The 13,067-nt window shown below is 39.3% G+C and overlaps 1 long non-coding RNA gene across 1 annotated transcript; it reads right to left on the bottom strand.

The window, feature by feature from the left end:
- Positions 1-29: 29 nt before the first annotated feature.
- On the bottom strand, positions 30-10,101 carry LOC104910821 (uncharacterized). The gene is made up of 4 exons (XR_793451.3): positions 10,021-10,101; positions 5,841-6,034; positions 3,304-3,376; positions 30-2,643 (listed from the first exon to the last, which is right to left on the bottom strand). It is a non-coding gene; the product is annotated as an uncharacterized LOC104910821 (long non-coding RNA).
- Between the last annotated feature and the right edge of the window lie 2,966 nt (positions 10,102-13,067).

The raw sequence follows: 13,067 nt of genomic DNA, 5'->3' as shown, positions 1-13,067 counted from the left end.
GTAATGAGGTGGAGGTCAGCCTCTTCTTCCAGGTAATAGCAATAGAACAAGAGGGAATGTCCTCATGTTGTGCCAGGGGAGATTCAGGTTGGATATTAAGAAAAAAATTATTCTCAGAAAGAGTGGTGATGCATTGGAACTGGGTGGCCAGGGTGGTGGTGGAGTCACCATCCCTGGAGAAGTTAAGAAATACAAAGATAGGGCACTGATGGAAATGGTTAGTGGTCATGGTGTGGATGGGCTGATGGTTGGACAAGGTGATTTTAGTGATCTTTTCCAACCTTAACGATTCTATGATTCTGCAAAATAATTATTGTACAAAGCAGGATATTATTCTTATTTTGCAAATGAAGACCTGAAGAATGCAGAGAGCTAAAGGGCTTGTTTTTAATATTGCTGTATATATGATATTCATGTGGGTTCATTTGGGGCCAATCCTGATTTTGCATATACTGAACAACTATCCCAGCATCTCATTTCACACCCTATCAGCCCTGCTTACACTAAATTGCTATTCAGTACCTGTTTATTTCCTGTTTCTTTCAGAAGAATGACCTGCCATTGTGTACAAGGATATTGCCATCTAATCCTGTCACACACAGCCCCTGCGGCAGATCTGAGAACTGAAGCCAAGCTCTCCATTCCTGGCCAATACCTCACTCACAAGGTCATTTTTCCTCACAACGGGTAGTGATGACTAAATGGTAATGTAATGGTGACTCAGGATAATAATGTTGCCTTTTGACCATGCTAAGCCATCATTAAAGTTAGCAATCCACTTCCATGCTCAGTTCACCTGTCAGCTTCTAAGGAATGGTTGAGCTTGATGGTTGGACTTTAGAGTTGGACTTGAGAATCTTGAGGATCTTTTCCAACCTAGATGATTCTTTGATTCTATATTTCCAAATATTTGTGTGTTCACATGACATATCCTGCCATTTGTTACTCCCTTGCTAAAATGACAAACTTTCATTCCTTTCAGCCTTGACCTGATCTGACACCTCTTGGTTCAGCCAGCTCCTTAGCAAAATTCTGCTGAGAATCTACAACATGTGTGCTGTGCTGTAAATACTGAGAAAGCAGTGTGATTTAGATGAAACACTGAGCCTGGGGCTACAGCAAGCTGCATGGATTATCTAGTCCAACCAAAAATTCACTCTTCAAGGTGTGGCCATAGATGCTAGCCATGCAGCAGCTTCTGTTCTCTGCACTACATTTCCTCTAGTTTACCTATTAACAGCTGGTTTCTTACCAAAGGAGAATTGTCTCTGTTAATGTCTCAATGGAATAATGACCAGGGTAAAGAGAAGCTTTACATCTGAATACTTTATACCATGACTGGAAAAAAAAAAACAACCAATGAATAAAATTGCCAAAAACATTTGCTTCTTTATGAAAATAAGAACAATCACAGTTACTGTAATACTGCATTTACATGACATGACATACTTGCTAGGTCAGTACCCTGACATGATAAGAGGTGAGCAGTCATGGGGTAAATGTAATGTCTGCACCCAAAGCCATAAGTACGAAAAATAAAATATAAAAATAAACATGGACAGATTCAGAGTAGTTCAGTTGGAACAGGAATAAGAAATGGAGTAACAAATTAAAAGGAATTCACTCCTGGTTGTTTTTTTTTTTTAATTTATTCAGTCCAAGTCTTGGAAGTAAGTTATACGAGATAAAGTAGATTAAATTAAATCAACTTATTCTCAAATGAATACACACATGTTATACTTGTTTTTTTTTCCAGCTTTTCAGCCATAGGATTTATCAGCCCTGCTGGTGAAGCAGCACCTCTCATGAAAAAGCAAGGAACCAGATGAGACACAAATTAATTAGAATAAAACAATAATGAAGTAAATTTCTATCAGACTTGTGGCCCAGACATTAATGATGGGAGCTGGTACTATATATATTGAGATATAATTAAAATACACACACAGCTCTGGCTTCATATACCAAAACACTGAGAAATTCATGTACATTGGACAAAATTAAATACTACATTCTGAACGAGCTTATTCATAACATGATTCCTCCCACACAAGAACCTCATTCTTAATTTTCTTACCAAAAGACCAAAGAAAAGGTTCTTGTGAAATAAGCTGAAGGTCACCCTATGAAGTCAATATTAAACTTAGGCAAAAATGTATCGCAGAACTGAAGGCACTGGCATTTAAACCAACCCGGTTTAGATTATATAGATGTAAAACTTGATCTTTTCATACAGTGAAGCCTCTTTTATTGTTATCAGCTGTAGAACTGCATCTCCATGTTATAAATGCTGTGTTTACACCATTTTCCTGAGAGTGATGAAGTTCTGGCCGGGCACAGAGCTTGAATTACCATCCACATATCCTTTTTTTCCCCCCACAAATTGCCAGATCCCCAAAATCTTTCAGAGTGAGTTGGGACAAGGAAGAAAATTGATTAAAACAGGGAAGACGACTGTGGGAAAAGAAAGGGTTGGCGCTGGTGAGCCCTTCAGATGTTCATAAAACCATGGCCTAAAGCGCTCAGGCTGTTCCTCAGCGACACATGTGCCAAGGAAGATGGATGTGCTCCAGCCCCTCCTTGGGCTCACACCTCGAGAGACATTCTGGACTTCAGGTCTGCAGGAGCTGGGCAGGACTCTTTCTGAGGAATAACAGGCAGATGAGAGGTATGCCGTACCTCTGAGCATCGTAGTCAGCAGCCGGCTTCCTTCTCACCAACATTTCAGTGTTATCCAATGACATTACTTCACTGCATTTTTGTCTCTGCTATGGTACATTACCAGCCTTGTGCTAATCTTTGCCCAGAAGAGTCTGCTTTACAGTGTGAAAACAGTCTGTCAGGGTAAAGTACCCACACCAGATTAGTGAAGGAATCTTTTCTTAAACACAGACAAGTGTCTTCCAATGATTTAATGATTTAAAGGATTCAAAGTAGCTCTTTATTTCTTTAAAGCAAACAAAAGAATTTTGATTGTGGCTTAAATGACCCTTAACATAATAGCTGGCAAATGTGCAGAATGCCAGACTTTATTACAAATCCTAAATGACCACACTTAATTTGTGCCAAGGCAGCCTTCTTTCCCCTCTGAGCGTTATCTGAGTTCATTACTTTATTTGGCTGTAGTTTATAAGCTATAACATTATTTTAGCTTGAAAATAAGGAGATGAAAAATGACTGCAACAGTCTGGGTTTTCATAATTTTACCAGCTGCTATGCAGGTTTCGTGGGCAATGCTGGCAACCTTTGGCTTCTTGTGACCACATTTAATAGCAAAAAATATTTACTGTAAAATGCACATACCTGTATTCGGTGTGGTTTTGAGGGAATAGAGAAGGTCAGAAGTCATTTGAGGACATATCGTTCCACACATTGGCTTAAAAAATCAGAGTGCAAGTCATTTAATAAGATTACTATAAGATGTTCAAAAGCAGAATACTTCACCATGAAAAGACTGCAAGAAACTTCAAAATGCATTTCTGAAGTAAATACCGATGCACATTTAAAGTGCCTTTTGAAAAAATTCACTTAAAAAATTAGCTAATGCAAAAATTTAACGTTTTGCACAGGAAAGCACAAATAAAAATTTTTGGAGGTTGATGAATGGTCTAGTTAGGAAAAATTTCCATTTCCTGCCTTTTTTATTTTCTCTCTCTTTTTTTTTTTTTCTGCTAGATTGAAAGAACTAAAACTTAAGACTCCAAACCAATTATCTACAGCACATCTAAGTCATAGTAAGTCATAGGTGTTTGGCACAGTAACTCTGCTTATTCAGCATTAAAAGCTTGATCTTTGATAGGATGAACTCAGTTGAACTATTGGGTGAACTCAGTTGAACTGGAAAGGGTGAACTCAGTGGTTTATGGAATTTGAGAGCTGACCTTCAACGCAGGTCTTCTTAGGGTATTTTTGGACAAGTTAGTGATGTCTGGGGGAAATGTTACTCTCTAGCCTTGAAGGTGCCTATGGGCAAGTAGTGAACAGCGGTAGTGTGGAAGACGCCAGGACAAACGCAATACAAGGCGTCTCGTGGAAATCACTCTGAACTGCACTGAGGGCCCTGGGGACAGAAATGGTGTTACTCTTCTTTGACTGTCTCTCTCAAGATGTGGTTTTATTTATTCATGCTCTGCACATGTTTATGCCCTATTTTTATTCTGAGGTTTCTGAGTCTGACAGAACCCAATCTTTCTGGACAGGAAGAATGATTCCATGGTGGCTCCTATAGTACACAGATCACAAAGTATTACTCAGTTACTCCTTCTCTGTGACCAGCAAATTGTGTTTTGCTAATAGATATGTTTCATGAAAGTATCTTGCTCAGACACATAGAGGGATAAAGATGGATTTCCCTAACAGATTGTTTCATTTCTACTTTAAACAAAGTAAAAATTTGAGTTTTCTCATCCTAGTTTTAACCATAGGCACTGATGTTTTTTTTTTCTGCACTGAAATACATTTTAGTACCAGGTATTTCCTCTGCAAGAATATACTCATATATTCATATATCATAATCACAGCTGAGTATTTGATCATTTTCCCATATGGAAAAATGCAGCTGGGTTTGAGGTCTGCAGCATTTCTATATGATACCTGTAGACTTTCACTCACTAGGTTAAAAGGTGAGTAGTAGTTAAGTGGCCTGGTGTCTGATATACACCCAAATTCTGAAAGTGACCTTCATGAAGGACCATGCAGAGCTCATGACCACTGATGTGGTCATTGAAGATGAGGAGCTGCTGAGATTAGTAAAACGACACCTTTCATACCCATATTGTAAACTTCATTTTTTCTAATGAGTTTTCCTTTCCTCATTCAGTCTCTTCTTAAGAAAACAACTTGAGTTTGGTGACTGACACAAGCAGATTGGCATCCCTTAAAGCTCACTTTATCTGAGCACCAAGCTGTTTGGCTTCAGGTGGGCCTTGTGAAGCCCTTCTTATTGCTTGGCTTGTGGTAACAAAAATAAACTGAGACACCCTTGGCTATGCAGGATTTTGTGTCATCCTCTGAAGTGTAAGTAAAGTAGAAAAAAATGGTATAAATTTTATATATAAAGCAGCTCTTGCTCAGGTCACTGTAGGTGAGCGGATGTGTGCCCAGCCTAATTTCCCATGCCAACAAATGCAAGTTAACACAGAGCTGAAATTGCTCTAGTGTTTGGCAATCCTAGACCTCCTGTTGGGAAACAGGAAACTTAACCTCCATTGACACAGATTTTGTAGAAACATACAATTCAAGGAGAATCAGAATTCATTTAACACTTCATTTCCAGTTCTTGTCTTTGCCTGTATACAGTACGATTTGCATAAGCTCATGTATAGGAGTCACAAAGCTATAGAAAAGGAGAAGGATTTGGGGTGTGGGTGATCTAAGCATTCTGTATTCGTGCAACATACACATTTTAAAATGTTTATATATCAATATATAAATGCATAAAGAAAAATCTATAAGCGTGTGTCAATTTGAAAGTCCATCATTAAATTCTAAGCATATTTGTGATGGCAATGTGACAAATAGAGAAAATCATTTTTCAAGCCTGTTTTTGCTGACTAACTGCAGTGTTCTTAGAGAAGAGGTCTTTTGTAACAAAGGACCACTGCCACATAGGAATGTAGGTTGCATATTTAGGGATCCACATTTTCTTGTGTTAGTCTGTTTCCCAAACTGATTGCTAGGTTGTAAGGTAAGACTTCAGCCTATAGACTTCCATCTGTACCTAGGCCTAGCCATATCCGTTGAGAAGGTCAAAAGATTCTTATTCCCAGGTCCCATTTTTTTTCCATATGACTTTCCTAAAAGATGCACTGAGAGTGTGCTTTCATCAGGAATTATTGTACCTGTAATGTCTGCTGTGAAGAGGACTTGCATTTGGACATCTGTCTGAGACATCGTTGGCACTGATTATTCTGGTACAAAGCGTGCTCATATGTATACCCAGGATTTTCAGATACATGGAGATGGCTCTGACTTGGCTGCTCGACATCTGGAAATCCTGGACATCTGACCAGACTTCAAATTCAACCTGAATAAACTATCTCGGGGGAAAAAGTGAAGGTTTGTCAGAGAAGCTGAGATATGCAACACCTGCTTTGTTACAGCTTCACCATAAGAAATCAAGAATACAGAAAACACTTTTTTTTTTTTTAAAAAACATGATAAAAATATTCCTCCTACAAGAATAGCTTATCCTACTGAAGAAATTGGCATAAACTGTAGTAGGACTCCCCAACAGGGCCTGCTGTTATCATCAAATCCACCCAAAAGCAATCACTTAAGGAGTTTCTAGATGTTTTCCAGAGTCATTTGAGCTGGGATTTTCAGTCTGAAATCCTTTTTCCAGACATCTAACCCCTGAATACTGTACAGCCCCTGAATGTTTATTTTGAACCAAGAGACTCCTTACTGAGGCTACTGGAGGATTTCTGTACAACAACAGTAATAAACATTTCTCTCAGAGCAAAATCTAACACTCGCCAACAGCTCTGGTGCAAGGCAGTGTTTATGTATGAATTATAACTACTGCAGAATTGAAAGGAATTGCTCTGTTCCCAGGTTAAGCGCTGCTGGTGAAATTAGCAAATGTGATTCCTTTTTTCCCTCAAGGCATGAAGCTGGAGGAAAAAAAAAAACAAGAGAAGGAAGCAGCTTCTGCATTTTTCTTCTAATCAGCCATGCGTATTAGTGTATAAGGCAAGACAGGAAGGTAATATGAGAATCAGGCAAGCAGCCAGATGACATTGTGTAAGGCATCTTTGTATAACTGCCAGCTAGTGTCTTATAATATTGAACACTGAAGTTTCTATTTAGCACTGTTGATTGAATAGTTTGAAAAAAAAAATCCAGGCAAGGATAATGTCTGTAATCAGCACTGCGCGACTGCTATTGTCTATGCTTGGTATACTTAATGGAGAAGCTAATTACCATGCGTTCATTTTTTTTTATTACATTTGCTATATTGCACGGAGAACTAATATGATTTTTTTCTTCCCATCACAGGTTTACAGAAAACAAACGATACAAACAAAAACATGATGTCTCCCCCCCCATCCTGCCTCCACCCCCAGCCCTAATTAATTCTCATTAGGGCCACCGTTTTTATTTGCAGGAGGAAGTCAGAAGGCAAGGATAGCATGCCTGATGAGCTCGCTAACCTAGCCCAGTGTGTGCTTGGATGGGGCTGCTGATGCGTTTTGAATGTGACAGGAAGGAAACTGCATCAATCCAATGCACAGTCGTTCCATTTAACTTCTCTGAAACACATTCATTTTACCTAGCACTTCCCATGCAGCTTTAGAAAAACAAAAGGGCAAAGTACTCCTGAAAGGTGGTGGATTGACAACTCCTTTTTGCATGACTGAAGAGGAGCAATACTGTGGAAGCATACACCCAGAATGACACAACTGTTCCATAAACATTTTTTTGACCAAGCCCTGCAGTAACTGGATGCAAGATCCTCCATCCCTCTATTTCCTGGACAATCCTCTATGCTGTACAGTGCAATCAATTGAGCTAGTTGATGGTCACTGTGGGGCTTCTGCCACTGCCACATGAACAGACATCCCTGCAGGACACTGCCTGTGGCAATGCCTTCTTTCAACCACTGACTCTGTGGTCAGAGCCTTCTCTTAGGTTAAAACCTGCTCTAAGAGGGAATTGAGTGCCATCTTCAGTAGCCAACATCCTCTAGGTCTTCCTTGGTAGAGCTATTTACCTTGTGCAGAATACTTGAATAGGTATACATACGGGATAAGGATAGGCTTTGCTCTGAAAGCGAGTCCCCTGCTTACTTGTCTACTCACTGTTCTCCCGATTTCTCCTTTCCAGTGAATAATATTCCATAAAAAATAAGCATTTAGGGCCTTCTGTGAATCAGGTCCTTGGGAATTTATATCTCACCTAGTGAGAATGTATAGCTTTCACTCAGATCTGTGCCCCTAACGGTCTGATTTGCGTGTTTGGGAACTGTGAGATGTAGATGGTGATATCTAGTGGGATTTTTCTAAAGTGCTTCTGTGTTCCCAACTCCCATTGCAAAGCAGCTCCAGCTAACTCTGTTTAATCCTGAGAAACATCTGATTTGCATTAACTATGCTCAGAGGGTTAACACAGACATTGGCATAACTACTACCAAACTCATGTCATGCTATGGAGTCCGGTGAAATGCTGAGCAGCCCCTGGGAGGGGTGGAATCCTGCTCAAGTCCCATTACTTCTTCCGCAAGGATGAGGTTCCATATTCACACTACATTTAGAGCATGTACAAGGTACAGTGTCCCCAGAGAGGTGAAAAAAAAAAATCAGTCATCAGGTGCTGATTAGATCATATTAATACCAAGGCAGAGGTAAAAACAATGTCATTCAAAATGAACTCAGTGCTGATTTTAACAAGCTGGTTCACATAGTCTGGTCCTCCCACACTGAAAGAAATAGTAAGATGTTACAGTATTTATAGACTGCATTTCAAAAAGCAGAAGCAGCTAATGCACTCTCTTTATTAAGCACACTCCCCAGTGCCTGCAAATTGCTGCATATTTCAAGCCTTATTTAATTTTTAATACAGCAATCTGTTACGTAATCAGATATATTTTGAAGGAAACTTATTATTGCATCTTGCAGTCTGACTGGTTTCCCTCTAAGAGGTCGGCAAGCTATCTTATGTGGCTTTTATGGGCAGGAACTCCTTTTCTACTACTGAAGCTGAAATTAGAACTCGATATATGAGGTATGTTAAAAACAAAAGAAGCAGTGTCTGACAGAGCAGTGTGTAAGGGGACAGATGAGTTCTCTGTCAAACAGGGAGTGAGTGAAAACTTCCTCCTCTGGTATTATAGATTCTGATGTGAAAGTGGGCTGTTCCTCCCCATATCCTTCTACAGCTGCCACATGCTTTAGTGATGTAAGTAGCTAAGACCACAAGAAGATAACGCATTTCAAAGCCTCTAAGGAGAAGGTTCCTAAAGAGTTCGGCTGCTCCGTGATTCATAAATCTTAAAAATAAGAAAATGAGACATGAGAGAGAGACTAGTCTAAGTATCCTACATTTCTGCTCTGCTCTCTTATGCTTCATAAGATGGGGGCTCTTGGAGGAACAAGTTTAAGGTTAGTATACATGGAAGATACAATTTCTTTCACATTCATTAGAAGTAAGCTTAATCAGAAGAAATAAAAGTTAAAACTCAAGAGAAACATACACCAGGCCTCTGCTTACATACCATACATTGTTGAACAAAGAACAAACCTTCCCATGTCTCACTCTCTCTGCCCCAAAGGGGACAAAAAATTGCAAGACTGCAGGAGACTGCAGAGCACTTTCTGGGAATGCCAAGTGCTGTTAGGGAGCAAAACACCCTGCTCTTCCTTAAACTTCCATAGGTATTTATTTTAAGAAAGCATAAAGTCTTGTTGGAGCTCCATAAGGCATATGGCTTAGCTACTTACAGATCTTCTTGCTTAAACCCTCTGCCTGTACATCTCAGTGCCTGCAGTCAGCACACAGCTTCAGACATTGTTCTGGTCCCATTTAAAACCTGGGTATAATCTAATTCCTAAATACCTTTTCTGGTGAACAGAATCAAGTGAAATATCTTTTCTGCAGATAGTACTTCAAGTTCTTGAAATAATAGATGTGTTCACATACAAGAGACCTGCTTTTATTGATTAAGAGATTAAAAAAAAGGGAGAAAACCTCAACATTCTGTAGCTCACTGTTACAGAACATCAACAACTTACTCTGTGTGTTTGGACTTACAGTGATAACAAAGGACACGTTGAAGAAAACAGTGTCTGAAATTACAGAAGCAAATTCATTTGGGCCTCTTGTGCAGGCATAAGCTTTCAGCTGGCCCCTCTAGTGACCTTCCTGTGTTTGTTATCAGAAAGATGCTCTCAACCTTTCTTCTCAGTTTTTCCGTAAGGTGTGGGAGAAAAAGCAGTGACAGATAAAAGCAGGGTGGCAAAGTCTTTGGCTACAACCAATAAGGATGAGCCCAAATGCAGTAGCCAAAAAAGAGCTGCTTACCTTCAGAAGGCAGGCAGGCAGAGATCTCCAGCAGGATCCTCTTGCTTCCACTGCCAACCCTTAAATGAGGTCTGAGAAGGGGTGGATCCTGGATCCACTCAGGTTTATTACATGCACCTGAGTTCCCTTGGGTTGGCCCTGCCTTCCCACCAGGTGATCAATCACTGCTTCAGGCCGTGACAGCATTTGTGCACAATTGGCAAATATTTTGCATTCGAAAATGAATACATCTCTCCCTACCTTCTTCCTCTTTATAAGATAGTTCCCTAATGTGATCCAAAAAATACTGAGATAGGAAAAGGATTCCACTCTGCAGAGCTAACTGTATCTGTATCCTCAGATATCTTGCAAAATGTCAGTAAGGGTCTATCTATGTCAATGGGAATTAAATCAGGCGGAATTAAAGGTTTAAATACCATTAAAATCGTATATTTTTTTCTTGCCTTGGAGCCAGACAAACTATTTCATGACATAGAATGTCAGAAGGAATCGTTTTCTTCTGAAACACAAGATGGGACTTCCCCGAAGTACACTATAAAACAATATACTCTTAAATAGGCTCTGTCCAATTTGGTTTTGCTGGAAAATGTGAGCCTAAATTCTCCTAGATCTGTGTGATTTTCCTTACCAGAAATCCACATACCTTCTTATCTTGAGCTACAACTCTATCCACTGATAGCTCTGCAGTGATCATGTAAATCACTTCAAGTCATGCTTTTGAGGATGTTTTCTATGCTTAGATACCCACTGGTAGTCTCTGCTAGAGGTGGTCATAGCATTCATGGAGTTTGTTCATCTACCAACAAAAGATTATGAATGAGTACTTGGAGAATTTACTGTGACATAATTGGTCAGTAATCTTGGGAGCGCAGTTAGTTTTGAACATGAGACTTGGTAGAGTCGCCATTAAATCCATTAGTTTGACCATAGACTGGTACACTGTAATTAGACTTAAGTGCTCAAATGAATTATAAATTCACCTAATTTTTGTCAAGTCACATTTACACCTCATCAGCTCCAGTAACACTTCACAGGTGGGTTCATGGCACATGTTTTTTAAACCCTTTTCCACTAAAAGCAAAGCTTGATGTAGCCCCTGGTGTGGCTAAGGGCAAACAAGCTACTGATACTGTCATCTATTAGGGTGTGGTAGTGTTTTAGATTGAAGAGTGCTCATCATCAGCTTCTCTGCTATGTAATGCCCAGCACAGATATTTGAGCAGGAAGGCTTCTTTGTTTTCCACAGAGAAGAAGGCTTGGCTCTGAAGATGTATTAAAGGGATAACAGGCTCTGATACCAAATGAAAAAAAAAAAATCCTTCCTCAATAAGAAGAAAAAAATTACTCCAATTATGGATGATCCGGTCATTTGAAATCTCTTATGCCCACGCTATGTTCGATTTCCCTTTCTCTGAGGTCTTGCTAATGCTGCAAGACATGTTTTTAATCAGATTCCAAAATAAATACAGTTTATGACAGAGCTGGTACCTCGGAAAGGATTAGTTCTGCTCTGCCACTTGTATAGCTATTAAATTTTATTCAGCCATCATACATCCAAGAATACTGTATCTCATGGATATATTTTAAGGCAGTAAATTAAAGCAGTACACACTAGTGGTCCCATTAGTGGAAACTGGCAAATCTAGTGCATTTCTAAGCACTCCACTCTAATCTTCCTACCTCTGTACTGTATAGAAGACATTAATGTGCTTTTTTAATTTGAGACTCAGACACTCAAAAAGCTCTCATCAAGAACAATTTTCAGGCCTTGCAAGATAGAGGAGATAAAACAAAGCACTAAAAATAAATAATTCAAGACAAATTTTATTCATTATGCCATGTTTTGTGTAATTTCTCCTACAGTGCCATTCTGAGCAGTATCTCCTTTTGCTTTTTGCTTCACGCAAAATGTTTATCTACTTGCACCTTATTATCAAGGTAGGTTTAAAATCTGACTTTCCTTATTTTTAACACCTGATAAAAAAGAGGAAAAGACCACAATATACATACAAGTTTTACAACCACTCTTGAGAAAGAAATGCTCAATTTCTTTGCTATTTATTCAAACATATTTGATTAATGCTATTGGTATGGCTTACGAGGAAATTGGAAATACAGCTTTTTTTTTTTTTTTACTACTGTGAAATGCTGAGGTTGTTTGAAATCATAAAATAATGGCCTAGCCTGACCTTCTTTTCACATGAAATTTACCTTGTTCAGATCAGAACTTCCCTGCCTTGAGTGGAGAAACTGCGTGTATTTTAAAATGTGTTGGATATCACAGTTTTCACTTTTATATGTCAATACATATACTGATCATAGTAAATAATAAATTTAAAGCAACCCTATCTTTTTTCTGGAAGGACTGCAAGTATCTCAGATCATTTTCAAAGTTCATAGTCATTCATGTTGTTGTACTTCTCTAGGCAGCCTGGTCTTGTGGTTGGAGATCCTGCAGGGGAGTTGAAACTAGAAGATCATTGTAGTCCTCTTCAACCCAGGCCATTCTATGTTTCTATAATACCTCCCTATGACTTCTTGCCTTTCTCACATATTCCTGCCAGGCAGGTAGCTCTGGCACCAAATGTCATTTGAAGCTAATTCAGACATGGAGAAATTACCATAGAATAAGTCCTGTAGATAATGGCGGAGCTCATGAAACCTAAGCATGTTTCTTACCAGCAAAGTGCCTAAAAGTGACCTTCCACAAAGATAGAACTGGAAACATTTAGTCAAGAGGAAGTCTGAAACTTATGGACTAGAAAGGCTTGTCAAAGCTGCAACAATATGTGGTGCAGGAAACTGGGCACCACTGGAGAAAGAAAGCCAGAAAAACCAAAATGAACAACAGAATTAATCCTGACTGCACAGCAAGAAGCAAGCACGAGCATAGCCGTGGGTGAAACTAGCAAACAAAGTTTCTTTTGGGCCTGGCGGTTGATGATGTGATCTGGATTTCTGCCCAAGGCTGTCTCTCTGTCTGTTTATTTCCAATGCACTCTGAGAAACAGGACTTAGTAAGGGCCTAGGTATTAATTACATAGGCC

Source organism: Meleagris gallopavo, chromosome 4 (genome assembly GCF_905368555.1).
Source record: "Meleagris gallopavo chromosome 4, MGAL_WU_HG_1.1, whole genome shotgun sequence".
NCBI classification, from domain to species: Eukaryota; Metazoa; Chordata; class Aves; order Galliformes; family Phasianidae; genus Meleagris; species Meleagris gallopavo.
The sequence above is the reverse complement of the archived record's forward strand: the minus strand, read 5'-3'. Positions and strand labels throughout refer to the sequence as shown.